Below are 24,655 nucleotides of genomic sequence, written 5' to 3' on the forward strand. Positions count from 1 at the left end.
TCACTCATTCTACAGACATTTGTGGAGAGGCTGTTGTATGCTGGGCATTCTGCCAAGCACCGGGAAGACAGCTGTTAAAAAGAGAACAGGTTTTGTCCTTAGAAGGTTACACACTGGCAAAACAAGTCATTGTTAGTTGGACTGAAAAGTCCCTCTCAGTCTCTAAAATCTGATGAATGAAGTCACCAAAATGTGTGACAAATTAATTGTAAAATAAGACAAATGTTTTTGACATGGAAGGACTCAAGGACAAGAGACTTTTTCAGATGTTCTTCAGAACATAGTCTATTGAGGACTAAGATGTCAACCATGCCTACTACCAACACTCACCCTCCTGCTTCCAAGTCAGGTTAGTGCTATCTGAATTTTGCTACCAGGCTCTAGAACGGCCCAGCCAGGTCTGGGGTCCCCCAACCAGAGACTGCCCGGTGCACCATTACCAATATCATCGTATGTATGACTTAGGGACCCCTGGCCTCATTTTGGGAGAACACACTGAATATGGTAGGACTTTGCCTTTGAAGCATTTAGAATAGAAGAAACAAGAAAAAGACAACATATACTTTTATTCATTATTCCCTTCAACTAGAGGAAGGTGGTAGACCAGAAAGCCAGAGAGCTTAACAGGTAAAGCAAATAGGAAGAGCGAGGCAAGGAGATCATCACAGATGCACCTTCCAGGGGCCTGGGCAAGGGAAGGAGAGAGGAGGAAGATGGGGGGCAGGTGGGAGGCAGGAAAATGACAGAGGGACCGGAGTAGGAAGGGTGGAGGTGGACAGGGAGTGGCTGGGGAAGGAAGCAATGGTCTGTACTTGTGAGCTCTGCCATCATCACATCAAATAACGGACACGTATCTGTCATGTAAGCTGCACAGCAGGCTTTGACATGAGAACACTGAAGTAAATCGAAGCTTCTAGGTCCCCTGGGCTGCGGTGCAGGTGGGACCCCTTGCCTGAGGCCACAGCCTCAAGGCTGTAGGCACAGTGCTGCTGAAAGGAGGCAGGACCACAGCTCAGCCCTCTTTCCCTGAGGACGGGGAGGCGCTTGTGGTCCCTTCGATCAGGTGTCCGCAGGGCACTGTGGTCACGCCGTGGGAGTCTCCGCGGGGATGCAGGCTGGTCTTGTGTTTTTTCACACAGCGGCACATCTCTTTTAGCCTGTGTAGCAACTTTGTGCAGCTCCGAGAAAGGAACCCTTCTGCCTAAACCAATTAGAAAAAGATATCCCTTCCTAGGGGTCTGTGAGCTGAGCCCCAGGCCGGACCCAGAGCCCCTGCAGGGGCCCGGGCTGTTTTCTTCCATTTATACACAAACCGCAGAGCCATCGTGGTGCTGGTAGGGCTCTGCACGATGGAGAAGGAGTGAGTGCAGGCGAAGGAGCCAAGCCCAGGTATCCGTCTGGGTAGAAGGGCAGTTCAAATTTTCTCCACGATGAGGAGAGTAAACCACATCAGGCAGCAAGTCTTCTCTTTCAATATCGGGCATTGAATTATTCAAAAGCGCTTTGATTGGGAAGCTGGTCGGCCCCACTCCTATTAATCAAATGGCCAGAGCATACACTGGCTTTCAAAAGGTAGTTAGAAATGAATTTTATCCTTTAAAAAACGACGAAAAAAAGATGAAGTGCTTACCCGAAATCTAAGAAAGAAAGACAGTCATAATAACTGGTGAAACCTTTGTATTGAGTCTATGCCGATCTGTGAGGGGTTCAAAGTCTCTTTCTGTATTTTTGAATGGATTCGTGCCTCTGAGCCTGCCTGTGAGATAGTGTGGGCAGGTATTATCATTCCCATTATGGCAAGAACAGACGCCGAGAAAGGAAATGCTTTGTAGGAGCTCACGTAGCACATTCGCATCAGAGACAGACGAGGATTCGGCCTCCTGCCGCCCAGTCCTGACTGGGTCTTGTCTTCACTCTAAAGTGACCCAAATGGAAGCAGAAGAAAGACCCGCATTGCTTCTGAGTCTGTTTCAGATGAGGACATTCGCCAGCTGAAATGAATGACGCGCTGTTTATCGTTATTAGTAAACATCTCAGCGCCCACATCACAGACACCTGCCTGAGACAGATGTCACTGGCAACCCCACTGCACCGGACTGACCAGCTTCCAGAAGAAACAGGTGAGGCCAGACTCAGGGTCCCAGGATGAGGGACACCACAAGTGCCTGAATTACTGATTAGACATTTGTCTGTTACTAATAATAAATGTTCATTAGGCATTTTCAGGGAACTGTTTTCAGGGAACCATGTGCCGTGGTTGATGTAATTTGTCTCTTAAAAGTCTTATCACAACCTTGTGAAGGAAGTATGATTGTCCTCAATAATCACAGATGTTAGAGGACCCATTAGTCCGTGCAGACATGGATTCTTTTCTATATACTTGCAAGAACTAACAAATGTTGCTGTCTATGAATGAAATCAATTGTATTCAGGTTTTCCAGGGAAACAGAACCAATAGGATATATATTTATATATGTGTGTGTGGGTATATATATATATAAATATATATATAGAGAGAGAGAGAGAGAAAGAGAGATATTTATTATAGAAATTGGTTCTTGTGGGTATGGCTAAGGAGCCTCAGAATCCACTGTCTGCAAGCTAGAAAACCAGGAAAGTGGCTGTACAATTCAACCTCAGTCTGTAGACATGTGAATCAGGGGGCCAATGGTATAAACCGCAGTCTGAGAACAGAAAGTCCCAGAAGCAGTAGCATCGATGTCTAAGAGCAGGAGGTGGACGTGCCAGTTCAAGCAGGGACAGAGAATTTATCCTTCCTCTGCTTCTTCATCCCATTTGGGCCTTTAGGGGATGCACGCCCACGATTGTGAGAGGCTGCCCTCTTTATTCAATTTACCCGTTCAAACACTAATTGGTGCCAAAGATGTCCTTACAGACACACCCAGCACTAATGTCTCCCCAGTTCTCTGGACATCTCTTAGCCCAGTCAAGATATCACATGAAATTAACCATCATATCAATTTACTTTCCCACCAAAAGTTTTCATGAACTAGAGTAGATTAGATAACATTAGAAGGCATCCCAGACAGTGAAACAGTTGTTTCAAATATGTGTGTGTGTGTGTGTGTGTGTGTGTGTATGCACGTACTGCTGGGTGATGACATGGTCTGTTCACTGCAGGTCACAGCAGAGAAGCCGGAGAAGAACCAGCTTAGGGGGACAGTCCTCTCTTGTCACTCAGCTTTCTGAGTCTGGCCTTCTTCCTGCTCATGCCTGCTTCAAAAAAAATACTGTGCATCTTGGAACCCACCTAGTGGCATTAATGACATGTTTGCTAGAGGTGGACAGCAAAAACTAGAAATCTTCCCGTCCACTCCTCCTACCTCCTGGGTTTCAGCTCGTCTCCTATTTTGAATTACATGTGAGCCTTGTTGTAAGGGTCCGTGCGCGCTGAAGTTGTGGAGGCAGACCCAGAGTCCACAAGGAGGAGGGTGAGAGGCTACAGCATTAATAATTCAATCACTGAGGCTTGGAGCAGGCTCGGAACCTGCCAGAGTAGAAGGAGAACTTTTAAACCTTAATCCAAGGCCATCAGAGGCTTCGGCGTTAGTGAGTGAATTTATGTCTGAGTTAAGCTGGCTGAGAGTATGAGACACACAGTCAATCTAGTTCAGAGGCGGTCAGAGTATGACCCAGGCTCTCTTCTACTGCAGTCAGGTTTAGTGGTACATGGGAACCGTCTGGGTTGCAGCAGAGAAAGGAGAAGCAGGAGGTCCCGCTGGGAGGAAGGAGATTGAGTGCAGATACACAAGTCTGAGAGCGGAGGCTCCTGCCCCCAGGCCCATTTTCAGAGGCCCCTGGGTGAGAGCACAGCAGAGAGAGAAATGTGAGTGCATCAGTAATGGGCAGGAACAGGGATGGGAGACAGCTGGGCTGGGTGCGATTCTTTCTCTCCCCTCTGCCTCAGTCAGCTTGGGCCGCCAACACAGAATAGCATGGACTGGGTGACCTAAACGACAGATCTTTATTTTCCTAAAGTTCTGGAAGCTGGCATCTAAGAACAGGGCACCTGCATGGTCAGATTCTGACTAGAGACCTCTTCCTGGCTCACCCATGGCCGCCTTCTTGCTCTGCATTCATGTGGCTGAGAGTAAGCAAGCTCTCTGGGGTCTCATCCCACAAGGCCATGAACCCTATAGGATCAAGACCCTAGCCTTATGACCTCATTTAACCTCCGTTCCTTCTGTAAAGGTCCTATCTCCAAACACAGTCCCACTGCAGCTCAGACTTGGACGTATGGATTTCAGTGGGGGGACACAATTCAGTCCCTAGCATCCCCTTTTAACCTTTGTGGGCACAGACCTTAATACAACACAGATCCCTTTGTTCCTCATTCACAACAGCAAGGACTCATGGGAGCCCTGCCACAGAATATAGGTTTTATCTGGGTGGAAAAAGTTGTTACAGACGTTAAAGGTGTGCCCCCCTTGGCAGGAACGGAGACTTAGCCGGGTGAGCTAGGGAGAATCACCGGATTCTGTTGTGAATTTCCTTTCCATTTCCCTTCAGGCAATCATCCTTTTGTTTTCCCCAGGACGAAGATGGAAAAATGAAACAAAACAAAACAAAACCAAAAAACCCCCAAAACCAAAAAAACAAAGAAAAACAAAAAAGCTTCACATACATACATTATATAGATCTCCAGGGGGTAGGCTTATTGGGGTCTTTCAGTCTCTAACTTATAACATGTCATGAATGCTTGGATTTTTAACCAATGTCATGAATGACTTCGTAATTAAAAAAAAGTAACACTTTATAAAAACAGCATAAAAACACTTTATGAAAACACACATAGTAATAACACGAGCAATTCACTGAGTAAAGTACACGGGGGCGATGAAAGCTCTTGGCTCACATTCTGGGAAGGGCTATGAAATGGTGGGATCTGGAGAAAGGGACGCCGCTGTGGGGGCTCTTTTCCAGTCTACAACGTGATTTCAGAGGGAAGGGTAAAAAGACCCTCTCTCTCCATGACAAGAAAGTCGGAGAAACACTCTGGGTATGATGGACGGTCGTAATGATGCCCATTCTGGCATCATCCGGGCTTCTGGCTGGAGGGGATCTTGGCCAGAAGCCACCCTAAAAACTTCTAGAACACAAAGTCCTGTCACTGGATTGGGCTCAGAGCTGGCTTCTTGGGATGCAGTTCGGCACCTGACTTCCTTCCCTCACCCCAGGAGAGTGGCTGAAATCTGGGATGGGTCTCCTCTGTGTCCCGAGTACGAATAAAGCATCCTTTCAGTTGGGCAAGCCGTCCCCAGACGCTGGAGTGGAAACCAGCCGTGGAGCGATGGAAGGGTTTTACTGGAGCCCGAAGTGTGGGGAGCGGGAGGCTGGGCCCAGCTTTTTTAAACTATAGCTCTTCCCCGCTGCCCCCTTGTTCTTGCCAGGGCTATTCTCAGCCTGTATGAAAAGCTCCAGGGGCAGAGGAGAGAGCTCCTAAAAGGAGGCATGAGTCCAGATCCCGGGAGGGGGTGCCTCTGTTCTCACTTCGCAGAAAGGCTTGGGACCAGTGGTCGTGTAAAGCACACACATTATGGAGAAACTTGGGGCTCCTTGTGCCGTGGCTGCTGAGGACCTGGGCTGAGTTCTGCTGCAGCCAGCATTGAGCCCCATGTTTGGGAATAGGGCTCCCTTGTGCATTTGGGGAAATAACAAAGCCCTGGCGGGAGGGGCCTCATTTCTGCAGGTGTCCTCAGCGCTTCTCTGCCAAATAGCTCTGGATCCTTCCAGCCACCCAGGTAGCCCCCGCGTTCCTGCGATGTATTTCTACAGAAGAGCATCACTGCTGCTGGGATACCCGCTCCCGCCCACCCAGCAGCAGAGGTAGATGTCCTCTCCAGAGTGCAAACCCCAGGAGGGGAAGGGCTCTACAATCCTGGAGAAGGATCCAGCAGGGCCTGGCTAACTGTCCCATGCTGTCTGTCTCCCTGGGTCTCCTTTGATTCCCTTCCTCTGGTTGGGTTGGAGATGTTGGTGAATCCACACTATGGATAAATAAGGTGTGTCCCACGCTGGCTGCCTGGTGCACCTCTGGGCCAGCGCCAGGGGTGGTCCACCCTCTCCACTCCCTTGCCAGCTGCAGGGAGCTCTCTCTGTAGACAGCAAAGCCCATGACAAAACAAGAGGCTCAGTGATCAGCCCGAGGCTAGGTGCCACTGCCCGGGGGCTCTCCATTCCTGGGCGGGGGTTAAGCATGCCTGACATGGACAGTGGCAGACTTGGAGGTTTCCCATGTGTATGAGTTCCCTGTGGCTGCTGTAACAAATTACCACAATCTTGGTGCTTGAAGCAGCAGAAAGGTACGCTCTCCCAGGGCTGGAAGCCAGAGGTCCAAAATCAGGGTCAGCAGGACCACACCCCCTCTGGAGCCTCGAGGACAGGATCCTCCCTGGGCTCCTCCAGCTTCCAGTGGTTCCGGGGGGGTCCCAGGCTTGTGGCCGCCCCACTCTAGCGTCTGGCTCTTCTTCCCGTGAACGTAGCTTTACCTCTCCTGCCCATCTCCCTTCATCTTGTGCCTTTTTCTGACAAGGACACTTGTCACTGGATTTAGAACTCACCAAGGAATCCAGGATGATCTCATCTCAAGATCCCCAGCTTCACTGCCGCTGCGAAGAGCCTGTCTTCCTCTCAAGTCAGACTCGTAGGCTCCAGCGGGCACGTTTGGGGGACCATCACTCAGGCCACTGTTCTATGGCTGTCGTGTGTTGCCTGGAAGGGAAATCAAGCCCTAGAAAGCAGAGGAGGCCCACTTCGATGGGGGAGAATGTGGGAGAACCGGGAGCTGGTCAGCCGTGCATGTGAATTTCCCCTTCATCGGTTATTAACTCTGTGACGTCAGACTTCTGTTACTTAATCTCCTAAAGGCGCAATTTCCTGAGAGTGAGGAGGGCAATGCATCGGCTGCTGAGAGAATTAAATAAGAATATTTATACCCTGAGCTCAGTGCCTGCCCCTGGCACATGCCCGATAAATAGTAATCACTTGAGTATCGTGTTCTTTCCCAGAAGAGTACAAACACCTCACTCCCTCTCTGTCCCAGTTCCCTATAAGTCTGCTCTCTGAGCAGAGCCCTGTGTGGCAGCCGCTCCCTCAAACCCCTCTCCTAACCTGGGCGCCTTGTGGAGACCTGTGCCCGCCAGCTAGAGCCTTTGGGGCAGAGTCTCTTCCCAACCGAGAAGGAATGGAGCCATGGCTGTGCTCTGCTGGGAGCGGTGGCAAGTGAGGTGTGTGGGCTCAGGGAGCTGAACCCATGCGCACATCAAACTACAGATGCAGTCATGATGGAAACGAGAAAGAGGTGAGAGAAAGAGCAGCCTGGCCGAGGTGAGGAAGCCTCAGGACAAACATGCAGGGTTTGATTTGCTGGGAAGCTGCGTCCCCGGTAACAGAGTAGAATGTTGTAAGACAGGGCGACTCGTATGCACACCGTTCTCTGAAAGCCAACGGGACACCTGGAGCCACAGTCTCCTTTCTTCTTGTCTCCGTGATTATTCATTGAGCTCCTAGTCCCTGCCAGGTAGCGGGTGAATCCCTGCCAGGTACAATGCCAAACAATCAATACATATCATCACGAACGCTTCATAAAACCTTGTGAAATAGACCTTATTATCCCCCTCCCAGCTGAGAAAAGCCAAGTTCAGAAAGAGTCATTGCCCTGGGTTGCCCAACAGGTGGCAGTAATGATGGAATTGGAACCGGATCTTCCCGTTTCCAAGGGCCTGACCTGTCCACGGATATATACTGTCCCCTTGTTTTGCTCTCTTTCCTTGCTAATCAGAAAAAAATTCATGTTCATCTATCACTGATTTTCTTAAATTCATAAGATTTGAACTTGCACACCCCAAGTTTGCTCCTTGAGTACAGACACTGAGTGCCTGTCGTGTGCCTGGCACCGTACTAGTGTGGAGACAAGGTGAGCCCTACAGAAAAGAGGAGAGGAAGCTCATCTCCCAGGTCCTAGCTTCCCCTGTTACACCACAGAGCCTCTCCTGTTTGGGCCAGAGGATGTAATCTGAGCTCGTGCAGGCCAAGAAGACTGAAGACCTAAAATTCCTTTCCTATAGCATCAGGATCATGTGGGTCTCTTAGGAGAATACTTGCCGTCATTGTAGATTAAACAGTGAATCCCGAGGTCCATTTTGAAAGTTTGAGCTGTTGACTTGTGTTTCTACTCCTGGGCCCTACGATCTCCTGGTGATATGCCACTTAGGCAATTGTTTTTTTGTTTCTGTACCTCTGATTCATTTGTCATTTGCAGACGCTCGACCTTGGCCTTGGTTATTCATGCTCACTTCTGTAAGAGACATGCACACCTCTAGAGGTATACTTAATTATGAGCTGTATGTTTCCCTTGGAAAGCAACAAACAAATCGAGAAACTAGAAATCGAATGCTTTCAACGTGGTAGAAGAGGATGCAGGTATTATAAAAAGAGGATGCAACATATTTTTATTTGGTAAATATAAATTTTTATACATGCAGGTTACCTTAACGTGAAATGTAACAATTTTTTTAAAACTCATGCAAGTTGCTCTAGTTTGCTTATGGTGGGGGCTGGGCACAAACTTCCTTTTTTTTTTTAGAAACTTCAAGGAATGTATTTTTCTCGCTGGTTGATTTGCCGACTATCAATGGCTATATTTGTTTTGTGATAAGTACATGACTTCTACTATTTCTTTCTTCTCTCTTTCTTTCTTTTTCTTTTTTTTTTTTGGATGATTTTATTTATTTGCCAGAGAGCATGAGCAGTGGGGAGCAGCAGTCAGAGGGAGATGAGGGACTTGATCCCAGGACCCGGGGATCATGACCTGAGCTGAAGACAGACGCTTCACCGACTGAGCAGCCCAGGCATCCCGAATTCTACGATTTCTAGTCCTTAAAAGTATCCTCCAAGAACAGTTACCATATGCCCATTGTGCAGATGGGGAAAATGAAGTTCGGGCAAGGCATGTTATTTCTGCAAGGCATTTGAATGGAAAACGGCAGCTGCAGGATTCGAGCCCAGGTCAGTCTAAATCCAAATGGTTATACTTTTTCCGCTACACATGCTGCCTGGAAGAGAGGGAAAGTGGACAATATCGGGACGGTTTCAAACATGCCCAGGAAGGAGCAAGGAGAAAGTGGTTGTGTAAGACTACTTTCTCCACAAAGCGTGGAGGACGAGTGGACTCATTCCAGTTCCCACCAAGATGCCTTTGTGTGAATTAGGACAAAGGTAGCCCCTCCTTGGTGGGTGCCACCCAAATTCACATGGCTTATTGGGCACTGCAGGGCTGGTCCTCCCCCTGCGTGGGGGAGCACGGCCCACAGCTGCCTGCCCTATGGATGAAGAGGGATCGGCACTGGTGAGGGGTGTCTGCAGGTGACCAGGGGAGTCCTGGGGTATTGGACTGCCTAATGATCAGAAAAAGGCTGCATTATGTATTTGATCTCCAACAATGGAGATCTCACTCTCTTTTCTTTTGCAAATAGTTTAGTGGCCAGCGGGAAGCTCTTCATACGGTTTAGTCTGATTCCAATGCCAAGTTCTGTGAAAGAGACTGACCACACTTCCCAGAGCCGGTCTGGCTGGAAGCCAGGGCAGGAGTAATGCCATCATCCTTATTGTTACTAAATTGTCCCAAAAGAAAGTTCAAATAATCTTCCCTGAAATGTATTTACTTCTCACAATTTGGCAGCCGATCTGATAACGTACTCCCCGGACCGCTGCCTCTCGGCTTCTCCATCTCAACTACAATCCATCTGTGAGGTTGAGTTAAAAATAGCCAAAGGTAATTAACACTAGTAATAATAATAATGCAACGATGGAGACAAAGGATGGGAGAGGGGGACGAAGAAAACAAAATCATAAGGAATAGGGTAATCGAACTCCATACCCTTTGGGGAAGTGAAGGAGGAGGGGCTAGTGCTAGGAAGAAAAAGAAGTCTTCACAAATAGAAAGAGAGGACTTTGAACTTCAAGGGGCTAACCAGAGAACTCAATAGATGTTCATTGCAGAGGTGCCTGGGTGGCTCAGTGGGTTAACCCTCTGGCTTTGGCTCAGGTCATGGTCTCAGGGGCTTGGGATTGAGCCCCGCATTGGACTCTCTGCTCAGTGGGGAGCCTGCCCACCCCCCGCCTACATGTGATCTCTCTCTCTCTCTCTCGCTCTCTCTGTCAAATAAATGAATAAAATTTAAAAAAAAAGAATGTTCATTGGAAGATCATCTTATTGGTGCATTGAAGGTGCCTAACGTTTGTAAGGATTTTATATTCCTCATGCACCATCACATTTGCTAGTAAGAACAGCCTCTTCAGGCATGGGTTAGCAGGCGCCCACTTTATAGGCGAGCAAATGGAGGTCAAGGGAGGCTCAGGAACCTGCAGTTGGTTGGTGCCGGCTCTATCTTACCCCTTGTAGATTTTTTTGTAGCATCTGGGGACAGGGCTTAGCCCAGAATTCAACATCAACAGATGTTGCATACATATTTCTTCTAGAAATAGGTGAATTGAGGGGCACTGGGCTGGCCCAGTTGGTAGAGCATGTGACCCTTGGTCTCGGAGTTGTGAATTCAAGCCCTACATGGGGGGGTAGAGATTACTTAAAAATAAAATCTTAAAAAAGAGCAGTAGGTGAATTAAGTTATACATTGGAGAAATAAATAGATGAGGTTGCATATGTGAGGGGAAAGGGTAGGGGCATGTGAATGTGTGTGTGTGTACATGTGTGTGCATGGTGAGGAGGTGGTCTGGAGAGGCAAGGGCGAGTGAGAGCCGTGAAATCTACAGGGAACATTAGCTCTTCTACAGGGGACATTAGCTCTTCCGTCTGGCTGAAAGAAGTGCCCGTGATAAATAAGAGATCACCGGCAGCTCCAGCATCCAGTTGGGATGTGTGGTTGAGATAGAGGTCGGATTCTGTCCACTGTTAAAAAAACCCCAACAAGCAGCTTGGAGGGCACTAGTGGAGTTATTCCTTGTCCTCTGTTCCCCGCTAGTGGAAGAGACCCTTGCCTCTTTCTGTAGGTCACGATCACTGGGAGAATCACCTGGGTGGGAGGCAATGGTCAGTGGAGGGAGGGTGTGAAAATTCTCTCTGTCCACCCACTGGATTTCCTCAATATTTGACATGCGTTTTAGATGGAGACTGGTTTAAAAAACTAACACAATTAAAATAAGATAGGTTCCCGTGTACGGGATACTGAAATACCCTCTCTCCCTCTGCCCCCTCCCTCTCTTGTTCCCTTTCTCCCCACCCCCACCCCCACTGCATATATGCCTTTTTTTCCAGTTTAGTTGGGATCCCCGAGAGCCTCTTCAGCCAAAGCCGGAACCCTCCCGTATGAATGTGCCCCACAGGTGCTGTAGGGTGCTCCCCAAATGTGTCTTAATCAGCCCCACAATGCCATCTGTCACGACTTAGGCTTAATTAGAAAATAAGCATAGAAAGAGATGTCAAATGGGTGGTGGGGGGGCAAGAAGCAGCTAAGGGAACAGCTCCCAGGAGGAAGGGACAAGCAGACAGTCCTGGGAATGTGTGCCTCTCCTCCTCCTCCCCCTGGGGGCGTGGGGGGAGGAAGCAGCATCAGGTGCAAGCACTTTTCCAGATCAGAAAGGAACAGGGTCTGCCACTCAATTCCGGTGAATGGACAGTTCAGGGTCCCTGAGGAGCACTGGGCCTGGCCAGGTGTTGGTGGTGGACGTGGTGAGGCATCTTAAGGCAGGCCTCCGAAATGGGAGTAAAGGAGTGAGCATCAGGGTGTGGATTTCATCCCGATCCCCCGACTCTTCAATACCCCGGAGCCAGCTCCTCTGAGGCCTTCCTTATTCCAAGCCCCCCTCACCCGCCGCCCCTGTTCCCATTACCTTCCAAAAAACGAGCAAACTAAGTGCATCAAGAAATTCAGTTAAGTCAAACAGGCACATGTAAATTTTGCAAAGTCGAAAGTAAATATATATATATATAAATTATAAATAAATATAAGATAAGTATATATATGTGTGTGTGTGTGTGTGTGTGTGTGTGTGTGTGTATATATATGTGTGTGTGTATATATATATTTTTTTTTTTTAATTTTTTTTTTTGCTTTGGATCCAGAGATTCTACAAACCAAGAGGAAGTTCAGCCTGGCTACAGAAACCTGATTTTCCCACCTTGGCTGTTTCTCCTCTAAACCCAGATGCTGTGACAACTCTCAGCCCGGGTTCCTTTTCCTTCAGCGGCAGGTTCACCTAACCGCAAAGCACTCAACTCATTCTCTGGGGAAACGGAGCCACAGGAGAATGGTAATGATGAGTGGTGGCGCCTTTGCCATTCACACGGCATTTCCTGGTCCGACCGCTGTGTCACGCCCGGCCTCGCATGTGCACTTTGATGCCCGGGTCGCACTCGTATTTATAGAAACCTGGTCCCAGGGTCCACGCTCAGGGAGCAGCAGAGAAAAGGCAAAATGATTCCAGGGCCACTGTGGGCTTCTGACTCCATACAGCATATGCATACGAAATCTCTCCCTCCGCTTCAAGTGGCTTCAAACACTTTCGGTACCACTACTCAGAGAATTCTTTCTCCATACAAATACAGTGTTGCAACAACCTGCCCCTTGATCCGTGCAGTAAAATTTCCCTAATTGGGCCTCGCATTTTGGAATTTATTTTAATTAAAACACAGTGACCTTATTGGGTAAAAAGTTTGTGTGAAGGGTTGCAGTTTGGAAATCTGCACTTTTATGAGATCTGTCCATATGAAAAACAGTGTGTGTGTAAATTGTAATCTTAGTTTTAGTTTGCTCATTTTCCTTATTCGTACCCCCATCCATTTCTGAGTTGATAGCTAAGTAAAAAAAAAAAAAAAAAACCAGCGGTGGGGGGAGAAAGAAACTGTTACCTAATTATCAATATTCCTTTTTTAAAAACCTAGCTTTCGAAAGGTTTTTAAAAATTCATCTAAATGGGACTCACAGTCTTCTGTCTTTCAAAATAATGATTCACTCTATTTGATTTGGACCCGGTTCCTCCGGAGCCTTCGTCAGCCAGGGAAGAAATAAGTTAGCAGGAGCGGCGGGAAGGCGATGTGGTTTTTCAAAGGGACAACGCTGAAGCTATGTGGGTTCAGATGCATTTGAGCAGATGCCAGTGGTCTTGTTTTGGACCCGCCATGGCCGAGAGACACTTCATTTTTACTACTGTCTACCTGTCCCAGAGCCCACGCTTGGCATCTCGCAGTTCTGTTCCCCGTGTTCCCTCCGTGCCTCACTGATGCTTTTCCTGGGTTATCACGGTTCCCGTAGCAACCAGAGACAGGTGGGACCATCCCCTTCCTTTTCCCACAATCAGGGGTCTCCGCACATTTTGTGAAGCTGTGTCTAAGGGGTTATGAGGTGCAGTGGTGAAGGAGAGCATCTCTTCCTCCTCCAGAATCTGGCCCCCGCTCACCTGCGCTGGAGAGGTTTTCTGGACCTCCCTCCCACCCCCAGGTCTGAATGAGTGTCTTTGCTCTCCAGCGCACCTAAGGGCAACTAGGAAATAAGTGTCCTAGAGCCTGCAAAGCCCAGTTTGGATCCCGGTCCTAAGATTAATAGTAGCGTACTATAGGCAAGTTTCTTAAACATGGCTCAGTCTGTTTCCTTAAACAAAGGGGCTAACAAAACTTACCAGACTCTTGGGACCATTTAGAGATAACGGGCATTAACATCGGCAGTGCTGGAGTAGGAAATGCCCCAGAATGACAGCTATTTTTATAATTTTAGCATGCCCTCCATGGTCCCATGATCGTGTTTACCTGTTTGTCATCTCCTCAGGACTGTGAGCTTTTTTAGAATATATTTCTCTGCATCTGGAAACTTGGAACAAAATCTGGCACGGGGTGGATGTTCAATCATTGTGGTTTTTTTGTTGTTGTTGTTGTTGTTTGTTTTTGTTTGTTTGCTTGTTTTTTAATGAGTGAATCAGTGCATCAGTGAGAACGACTGAATCCTTTAAGTGGCCTGGCCTCGTTCATGCTTCATTCAGCGAGCTTATTTCTCGAGCCCTATTTGAGATCAGAGACCATTTTAACCAATGAAGGAGTCAGAAAAAGAGAAAGAACCAAGTAAAGAAATTGGATTTGATATTTTGGTTCTTAAGCAGTTGCATGCCCAGAGGTAATGATGAAACTCACCAAAGGTAAAGCCAGAGGGGACTGGCGCTTTCAGAGGCCAGAACACGTACACGCGGAACATTAAAACGATAGGTCCTAAGCAAAAACCCAAAACGCTGTAGGTTTACCCTCCTTCTGCCTCAAAGCATTTCTCATCTGTAGGCAGGCTAATCACTATTTGTATTCCAAGTACCATTCACGAGAAGCATTCACATCTTCCAGAAACTTGCAAAATGAACAATTGTTGGGATCTCCTTGGGAAGAAGAGAAAAACCCAAAGCTTTGATAGATTTTAAACGGCAGGCCTCCCGGGACATGCTAAATGGCTCATAAATACAGCTAGTGGAATATCGCCTACATGTATTTTCCACTTTCACTCACCTTTGAGGTTCTGTTCTGGCCCCTTGAGAATCAATACACACAATAAGAGAATTGCTGATGTATTAATCTTTTTTGCTGAGCTAAGCATTTTTTCCTACCACAGTGGGGATAGGGCTGGGAGAAGACATGAAATCTAGACCACTAGGAAAGTAATGGGGAAAAAAATTTCATTTCCAGGCTTCAGGAAATAGACAGTACTGTGTATTTCTCTAACCTTTCTAAGGCGTCTGGACAGAATGCCCCGGCTAGCCCAGAGTCACGGACGGGCCCCTTCCCCTCTAGGACCTAGACTCCTCTTCTTGAAAATGCCAACAATTATATCCAGCTGTCTAGTCTAGTGGGGGAGGACAAGTAACTTTTTCATCTAATTTTCTCAATCCTTGGCTGGATCCCTGTAATAAAATACTGAGGAGCCACAGAAAAACATACTCATTTATTTACTAGGAGTCTTGCGTGACACGGGGGTCTTCAAAAGGCAGTGGCGACCCTTGCGTGTTTCTCTGCTAGGTTTGGTAAGTCAAGGACAGTCGTGGAAGGATCAAGACAGTGTATGAGGTAAGTGTAGTGAACTAGGGAGATGTGTGCGTTTGGACTCCTCTCTGCATCCTTCGTCTCGGGAAATAAGGATGCTCCTTTCCTCTGGGTCTAAGGAGGCTACCTCTCACTGGAGGTTTTCATGACCTGCTTCGGGGAAAAGTCAGCAAGGGCTTTCTGCACCTGCCGTTCCCAAATTCCGTCACCTCCAAATTCCGGCATACCTTGTCTCACTGCCCCTCTCAGACAGCGAGCTTTGTGGCCCCCGGGCTCCGAGCAGGTCTGCTGGCAGCATTTGCAGACCTCATGTCTCTATGTCATGTTTCGGTAATTCTTGCGATATTTCCAGCTTTTACGTTATTACATTTTTTAGGGTGATCTGTTGTCAGTGACTAGGACCCCCCGAAAGCTCAGATGATGATTAGCTTTTTAGCAATATAAATATTTAAGGTATGTACAATGCATCATTAGACTCAATGCTTTTGCACATTTATTAGATGTAGCTCTTAAATGCACTGAGAACCCACAAATTCATTTGTTTTATACCATCACCATATTCACTTTGTTGCTGTGGTCTGGAATAAAACCTGTAATACCTCTGAGGTACACCTGTATTCGGTATGACAAGATGCCATATTTTGGGGTGGTGGGTCCTGAACCCCAGGACCGATTTGTTGTGAGGGTTAAACAAGATGATGAAAAGCAGTGGACCTGGTTTTCATTGTATGAGTCTTGGTGGAGAGGCAAGCTTCTGGCCCCAGAGAGAAGCAGAACCGTCCAATGTTGCCTCCCCTAGTTTCTCCTGTCTGGGGGACAGCTGCCAAATCAGGGCTGGTGGCTATATCAGGGATCTACCGTCTGACGGTAGTAAGGCCCAAAGAAGGTCCTAACCGGGGTGCTCCAATGGTGAGCTCCAAAGCAGGTCCCCGCTGGCCAGCCTTCCTTGATGTGTACCCATTTTCAGAGTTCAGTTTCCTAGTCTTTAGTTCAGTGAGTTCTGACACTGTTTTAAAAACATCCTTTTCTGCTTAGGGCTAATAAGTTGGTATCTCTTGCATGACTCCAAGACCCTTGACCATGATCATATGGGAAGTGTATGGTATAGCCCAAGCACGTAGTCGGAAGTTCCTACTTTGAGTAGACATCAATGCATGTTACCTCTTGCTAGTGTTAGCCATTGGTATTAAACTATCCTTAACATTCCAGGGTTTCATAGTTGATGTTTCAATTTTTCAAATGTCATAATGTGCATAATGTGTGGAAAGACACATTTAAATTGCCTTTGAAAGAATACACATCAGATTGTTTGCTTGATTTTTTTTTTTTTTTAACAAGGAGCATGTATTATTTGGAATCATGAAAGATAATAAATCTATTTCCATTTAAAAAAGAAACGTGGCCTTGATTTGAATTAGATATACTCAGAGGCCACAAAGCTTTGGTTATACCCCGACCTCACATTATTGACTCGCATGCCCAGGGTGTGAGAGAGAGAAATATATCCTGGAATGGTATTCTACGGTGGTACCCTGTGGATGTCTGGATCTTCTGGTGCAATTGACTAACGCTCACGAGCCTTCATATAGTTGAAGAAAGAAAGTCTATGAGAAGAAAGTTCAATATGATAAGCCTGGGTTGTAACTGACATTGAACTACTAACACCCCCCCATTTGGTCCATTTGCAGGATAGAATGTGCGTGTGTCGACACCAGAGCGTCTTGTCAGTCAGCCATCACCTTGTCACTCAAAGGCTGGTCCTGGACCATCGCCGGGGAGCTCCTTAGACAGGTGGTCTCACGCTCCTCCCTCCCCAGACCTACTGAATCAGAATCTGCATTTTATAAAACCTCTGGTGATCCACAAGCACATACAAGCTTGAGGAGAAGCACTGATTTTTGTCATTAGCAGCTGGAAGAAATGTCAAGGCTAGCTTCCCCAAAGTGGACTGGGGTAAAGTCTGTAAGCCCATTGTCAAGTATCAGTGATTGACTCTGGGCTTGTTAACCTAAACGAGTACCACATGCTTTGAGGAAACAACTCAAGGAAATGTCTGTCTTACCCCCGCCTACAAAATTACTGTTTTTTGTATTATTTTCCCCTTTAGATTGAGGGGCTTCAGGGGAGCAGAAACCTCTTTTTCGCTTTATCTGCCTCTGGCTTGAAATACGAATTTAAAGGGCATCAGAGAAAATAATCTTAAATTGTCTGCATCACTGAGAAGTAGTGATTTAATCTTTTGGCATAGGACTGGGTCAACTTGAATCTTGCTCAAGCCCTTTGCTCAGAAGGAGAATTTCCTGCACTAGAAATAGGTAAGTCTAATCGGCAGAATGGATTAGATCCTGAGGAAGCCATTATCATGGAGTGTCAGTGAGTAAAATTAACATGTATTTTTAATAAGTCTGTAATTACTTAGTCTACAATAGACCATATGGTCTATTCTCTTCCCATGGACTCAAACACTTAAGCCCTCAATACCATTTAGTTTTAAACACACACACAGACACACAGACACACACACACACACACACACACACCCCTTCCCCTCAAAGAAAACAAAGAAATTGCATTTCGAGCACCACAACATTTCCTTAAGGAGTAAAAATCTGAATTACTTTAAACGCCAGGCATTTTACGTTGTGTCTAGAAGGCACAGGACACATTTTGGCCATAGCTTGGGCCTTCTGCTTGTTTAATTTGTTGGCTTAATAGTCTGCGCTGAGGGTCGCGTGGTTCTGGATTTTCAGCTGTGCTGATTTCCCCTTTATGGGTGTGTGTGTGTGTGTGTGTGAGAGAGAGAATTGTTGTGTCAGACCTGGCATGGTTATTTAGATGGATTATTGGGTGTTTTTGTATTATAAATCCATGAAATCAAGAAACAAAGAACCCTCTGCTGTTTTCAAGGAGAAAAAGCCTTCGTCTTCCCACTTCTCAACGGCAAGGATTTTAGTAAGGCCTTACAATGTGATTCTCATGAATGGACTCTTAGAGACATGCATGTATTTTATGACTTCATTTGAGTCTTTTAAAACTGCTGATTAAGCAATACCCCTAATTTTTTTTTTTTTTTTTTTTTTAGCTCTAAAAGGCTGCAGGAAGTCTCGTCTTGCTATAGTCGCCTTAGAGGGGTTCCACATAAAATTGCTGTCTTGCAACACATTCTAAGGAATGGAATAATAAATGCCAGCATTAGGGGGATAGATCAGTCAATTTAAGATGACTGTGTATTTTTAAAATTCATTAACTGAATTTTTAAAAGCTGGTGTGATCCCTATGGAAAATGTCACCTTTTAAATAAGCAAGAGATGAAGCACTGATAAATGGGATGCCCATTACCCAGACTCACAGCCTGCTCACCTCAGTTCTTGACCTGGAAATGTAGAGGAATGATGTGCAATTTGGAAGGCCCATTCTCCTTTTACCTCCTTTCTTCCATTCACCTTCTTTGACTATTGAATCCTATGTTTTCAGCTCTCAAGAAAGGGAATTCAGGCTTAGGTCTCAGGTTTTCTTGTTTTAAACTCTTACCCTCTGCCTTTTTTAAAAAAGATCTTATTTATTTATTTGAGAGAGAGCGAGAGAGCACAGAGGGAGAGGAAGAGGGAGAAGCAGGCCCCCCACTGAGCAGGGAGCCTGCTGTGGGACTCGATCTCTGGACCCCGGGATCATGACCTGAGCCGAAGGCAAATGCCCAGCTGACTGAGCCACCCAGGTGCCCCTTCCTTTTCATGGAATTGTGCCTGATCCCAGGGTAGGAAGAAGTACTAAACGTAATTCTGTCACCATGGTATGATGAGTGCCTTGGAGCCCGACTCAGGTTTCATCTTTTCATGCCCAGCAACTGGGCAAGTCCAAGACTTGTATTTATTCTCCATGGGGCATCTAAGAAAATCAAAGCTGTGACCTCACTCGGTGGCATCCCTCAGGGAATACCTCTCTCTAATTGAGCTTCTAACTAGATGTCTGATCCTTCTTTCCTGCCCTGCGAGAGGGGCTTCCACAAACCAGTTGGAGGCTCGACACACTCTCTGCAACTGGGAACTCTTGGAGGATTTATGCCAGATTCATCCATGGGACAGCATTAGGGAGCTGTGTCAGCTGAAGGAGGACTGTGTCAGTGCAGCTTCCCAGGGGCAAGTCAAAACTATCTTCATCCTAGGGACCTGGGAGGTGGCCCCATTTGGGAATATTGGCCTTGGGCTGTTTGCAGACAGCACCCTGCAAGCATTTAAGAAGCAAGAACAGAGAACACATGGAAATGTCCTCAAAGAAAAAGTCAACTTGGAATCTCTGTAATGTCCACAGGTCATGATGCCATCATAGGACAGTATTAGTGTTGCCAGGTGACATGAGAAGACCCCGGGCCCTGGGACCTCAACCCAGCCAGACCTGATGGAGTTGCTGAGGAGTTTTGGTCTTGTCACAAGAATAAATTCAAAGACAGGCATGTAGCACAGCGGACAAGAGACAAAAGAGGGGAAGTTTATTCAAGTAAGACATATAGCCTCAAGAGATGAGAGCTGTGAGCACATGTATGAGAGAGAGAGAGAGAGAGAGCGCACACAAGTAAGCTGCACACCCTGGGAGTTGAGTTTCTATCTTTTATTGACAGCTGTTACCAAGGAGGTGGGATATTCATCACTTGGGGTGGAAAGTAAGGTTTACCACTTTTTCTTCCTTATTGGGTCAGCGTTTTCCTATCCTGGCATCCTCCATCTTGGGCCTGTTTGGTTTGTTCTGGCTTCTTACAGAATGCTACCGGGACAGGCCCCTGCTCTTTCCAATGGCTGGCCATGACTTCTTAGCCATGGCTGTTAGAACTACTACTTGCCTACTCTGATATTAGTCCATGAAGAACTTCACTATTTCTCTTTCCCTTCTACCCACCCAATGTACCCACCAGGGTTAGAGGTTGTAGCCAGCGGAGGAGGGAGAAGGTTGACCAGAAGAAGGAAAAAGACAACCACACCCTTTCCCAGAAGAAAGACAGTATAGTTGGTGGAGGGGGAGATGTCGTATATCAATGGATCTCAGAACACACTACCCCGAAATATGGCACCTCAGAATACTGAACATTTTAAGTTGAAGGAATTTGAGAAAACAGCAGCAGCAGGTAGGTCACTCTTTCTCTACCCTTCTCCCTGAAGGAAGTCATAAAACCTCCCTGTTAGAAGTGCCCCCACCCAATACCAGAAGAGAGGACCATCTTTATCTCCAGAGACACAGGGGACGCCAAGAAAAATCTGAACAAAGAGGTCTTGCTAAGTTTCCCCATTTAGCACAGTGACCTCACACTCTATCATATCCCTCCAGGACTATCCACTCAAAGTTAGCATAACAACACTAAGGTCTAACCATTTCTTTGGGTCTTCATTTCCATATAAAGGCCATGGTGTCACATTAATGTGTACGCTTTTCTCCTGTTAATCTGCCTTTGTCAGTTTAATATTCAAACCCAGCTAGGGAGCCTCAGAGGGTCAAGGGGAAACTTTTTCCTCCTACCATCTTCCTGTGAATACTGACGTCTTGCTTGGTACATTGGAATGGTGAATGCACACCATTCATTACTGAGTGATTTTTCTATTGCAAGAACGAACAGAGAAGTGGGAAATTGTGGAGTGTGGAATGTCCGCCTTTTTATTCCCAGGCAAGGGAAAGATGCCCTGCTGGGCAGTTTAAAAGAGAAAGTGGGTGTCAGAAGTTTTATACCCCAGGGGCGCCTGGGTGGCTCAGTGGGTTAAAGCCTCTGCTTTCGGCTCAGGTCATGATCCCAGGGTCCTGGGATCGAGTCCTGCATCAGGTTCTCTGCTCAGCTTCCCCCTCTCTCTCTGCCTGTGTCACTGACTACTTGTGATCTCTGTTTATCAAATAAATAAATTTTAAAAAAATCTCAAAAAAAAAAAGGTATTATACCCCAAGAGACCCGTGTGATGATGGGGGGCTTACATGCTTATTTGCCACTAAACAGAAACCCATGGGCTGGGGGCAGATATTCATGATTTCTTCCCACAGATAGTTGCTGACGTCCTTGGCACTTGGGTAATGCCAGAGAGTAAATGGTCAACACACGCCAGCTTTGCCCTCAAGGAGCTGATGGTCTACTGAGAAATGAAGTCGAGTAAATAGAAAGACAAAAATGACTTTGCTTTGCAGTACGTGCCCCTAAACGGCATCCAGAGTACCTGACCTCATTTCCGAGGATGTGGGACGACCTCGCAAAGGAGGGTAAGCTTTACTGGAGACCTGAGGGATGAGTAAGCTTGAACTAGCACAAAGAGAAGATCGGGAAGAAAGCGGAGAGAGAAGAATCACTTTCTGGGCAGAGGCTACAGCCTGGGATCAAGCCTGCCCACGGGTGAGCAGGAGCCGGAAATGGCAAGTTGTTCATTTGCGTGGATGCCTAATTCAAGGGAAGAAATAGCAAGAAATTAAGATGGAGAGATAAGCAGGAGCACGTCCCGAAGAGCCACATTACAGCTTGGATTTTAATCCTCAGTCAATGTTGATTTCTAGCATGAGTGGGATCAGACCCGTACTTTTGAATAATTTCTCTGAAATGGAGTAATAAGAAGAAAATACTAGATCTTTTACACATATTGTTTAAAATGCACCCTTTAAGGGCACCTCGATGGCTCAGTCGGCTGAGTCTCTGACTCTGATTTTGGCTCAGGTTATGATCTCAGGGTCATGAGCTTGGGCTCCCCACCTTGGGCTCCAAGCTGGGCGTTGAAGCTTGCATAAGATTTGCTCTTTCTCTGTCTCTCTTTAAAAAAAAAAAATGCACCCTTTAAATTGTTCTGACTCTACATACTTTTACACATGCACATAATATGGCAGAAATCATACATGCATGTAATTGATAAATATGCCCACATTGGAGTGGGCTGGGCTATTGCTTTAGAAAATTTGCTCCGGCGGCCCTGTGGAACAGCACAGAACAGTGCAGAACAGCGTGGAACGCAGATTGCAGAGCAGAAAGGGTGAGGCAAGGGGGTGAGCTAGGGAACTGTGGTTTTGGCTGACGTGGAAATGAGAGCAGCGTGAACCAGAATGATGGCGTTGAGCATAGACAGAACCTGCTCACGCTGCCAACATTGCTCCCAGCTCGTGTGGGTAAGAAAGACTGTTGTATCAGACACCCTGGCCCCCTGTGAGCTAGTTGACAGAGCAGGAGTAGGAAGAATGCTGGTTGTCTGAAAATCCAGGCTTCGAGTCCTGGCTTCCCCCGTTTAATATGTGATTGGAGCAAATCATTCTAATCTCCTCAACCTTGGAAATGGAGCTGTTGAAACGCACCCTACCTACCTGCTGGCGCGATCGTCTTGACCACGTGGAATAAAGAATAAGAGATGATTTTGAAAACCATGAAGCACTACACCAATGAGAGGTGTCATCCCCGCTCTATCATTGTGCTGTGATAGATTCTGCAAGTACTGTATTTCTGTGTGTGTGTTGGTAACTCCTCCTCTCATTCTGACAGGGAGGGTGCAGTAACAGTAATAATTAATAACAGTAATAAGGAGCCCCCGGGTGCAAAAGACCGTGTCACCTGTTAGAAACAGTAATAAGGAGCCCCTGGGGACTTGGTTATGCTCCTTCCTCCCTGGGAAGCCTTGAGACTCAGTTTCCTTATCCATGAATGGGAAATAAGGGCATCTATCCTGTCTACCTCTTCATGTAACCCTTCAGAAGGGGGCCATGAGCTCCCACTCGGCTTGGGGTCCAGAGCTGGCCTTAGGACTGCCTTTCCCACAACTTCCTATGTGACCTCGAACAAGTCAGGTGACCACCGCTGGCCTCCTTCTCTGCAAAGTGTGAGAGAGGACAGACAGATGATTGGCAAGGAACTTTTCTGCTATAAAATATCAGTATTCTGTTGAAGGTGAATGATGAGATGAGATACAAGCGTGTTTGTGACCCTTGTGAATTTATGTCTCTCTGTTTTGCCTGGTTGGGAGGGGAGGGATGGGGTGAAGGGGAATAAAAAGTTTACCACTCGAATTATCTGCACATTAACCAAGCCATGGAAGATGGAAGAAGCTGTGAAGATTTTCTCAATATGCAGAGCCACCAGGCAATCAGGGACAATAAAATTGTGAATTCAGCAATTCCATGCTGTGTTTTAATTTTCTGGCACTCGTGTGCCCATTATTTAAGCGTGCGTTTGGGTTGGTGCCAGCCTGCCTCTCGTCACCACGGTGGAGAAGGGGTGCTGAGACGCTCCCCACCCAGCACACACCAGCAGGTCCAGGACTCCTGCAAAGCCAGGCACTCTTGAAGGGTCAGGAAAGGGTATGGGGCGGCACAGCAGACTTTCTGGAAGACAGGATGAAGCTGGGGGAGAAGTGGGGAAGAAATGACGATACTGGAAGAGGAAATGCTGGGCTGGAAGGAAGGGAAAGAGGGAGAGGAGACCAGGATTGAAAGCCTTGTTTTAGGGATGGCACGAAAGGGAGAAATGGTGTGTCAGAAACGGGGGGAGAAGAAGATGGAAGATGGGAACGGGCAGTGACTATAGGTCCCTAATCCCTTTCTCTTCTCTGGCCAAGGGAGTCATTAGGTGGTAGCATCTGGCTGCAGCTCCCTGGGGACCTGCCACAACGTTGGAGTGGAGGCCATGCTCTTCCTGGGCAGGTCCCAGCCCATGGCTGAGCGTGGTGGGGTGGAGAGGGAAGGAGGGTGTTCAGGGCTTGTCCGCTTTGCCTAATGTGGACTCTGCCCCCAGCTCTTTATCAGGCTGGCTGAAACTTTCCCAGAGCTGCACTTTACATGGAGACTTCCTACCCGATCTTGTTTCCTTCCTCGTCATGCTGGTTAGTTTGATATGTCAACCTGACTGGTCCATGGTGCCCAGTTTCGTAATTAAACACTAAAGTTAGTGCCACCTGGAAGGGACTTGGTAGATGTGGTTAATAATCTACAATGAGTTGACTTTAAATAAAGGGGATTACCTTGCGGGGCACCTGGCTGTCTCAGTCAATGGAACATGTGACTCTTGATCTCAGAGCTGTAGGTGTAGAGATTACTTAAAAATAACATCTTTTTTTTTTTTTAAGGAGAGAGATGACCTTCCATAATGTGGGTGGTCTTTGTCCAATCAGTGGAGGGCCTTAAGTGCAAAATCTATGGTTTCCTGGAAAAGAGGGAATCCTGCCTCAAGATAGCAGCATCAACTCCTGCCTGAGTTCCTGGCCTGCTGGCCCATCCTACAGATTCCAAACTTGTCAGGCCCCCAAATTATGGAGGCAATTCCTTAAAATAAATCTCTTTCTATGGGTCTAAAGGAGAGAGATATATGTCCTCTTGGTCCTTGGAGAATTGTCTCTTCTTCCTTAGCGTCAGCCCTAAAGTCTGAAGGCTGTCCTCACCTACCCTACCCCACGCCCCCTTTATTTTTCATAGTGTTTTCCCAATAAATCTCTTGCGTTCTAACTCCATCTGGCCCGCCGCTCCTTGAAGGAGCCAACCACGCAGCCCCAAGGCTGCAATTACGCTCTTCCAATGATGTCCTCATTTTTATTTTAGAAAATCTGCGTGTGATTGATAATAGCTACAAGATCTTATAATAACTTGAGTGGAGGGAAAAGAAGTAAAAAAAAAAAA

The sequence above is a fragment of the Mustela erminea genome, chromosome 4, assembly GCF_009829155.1.
Source record: "Mustela erminea isolate mMusErm1 chromosome 4, mMusErm1.Pri, whole genome shotgun sequence".
Lineage (NCBI taxonomy): Eukaryota > Metazoa > Chordata > Mammalia > Carnivora > Mustelidae > Mustela > Mustela erminea.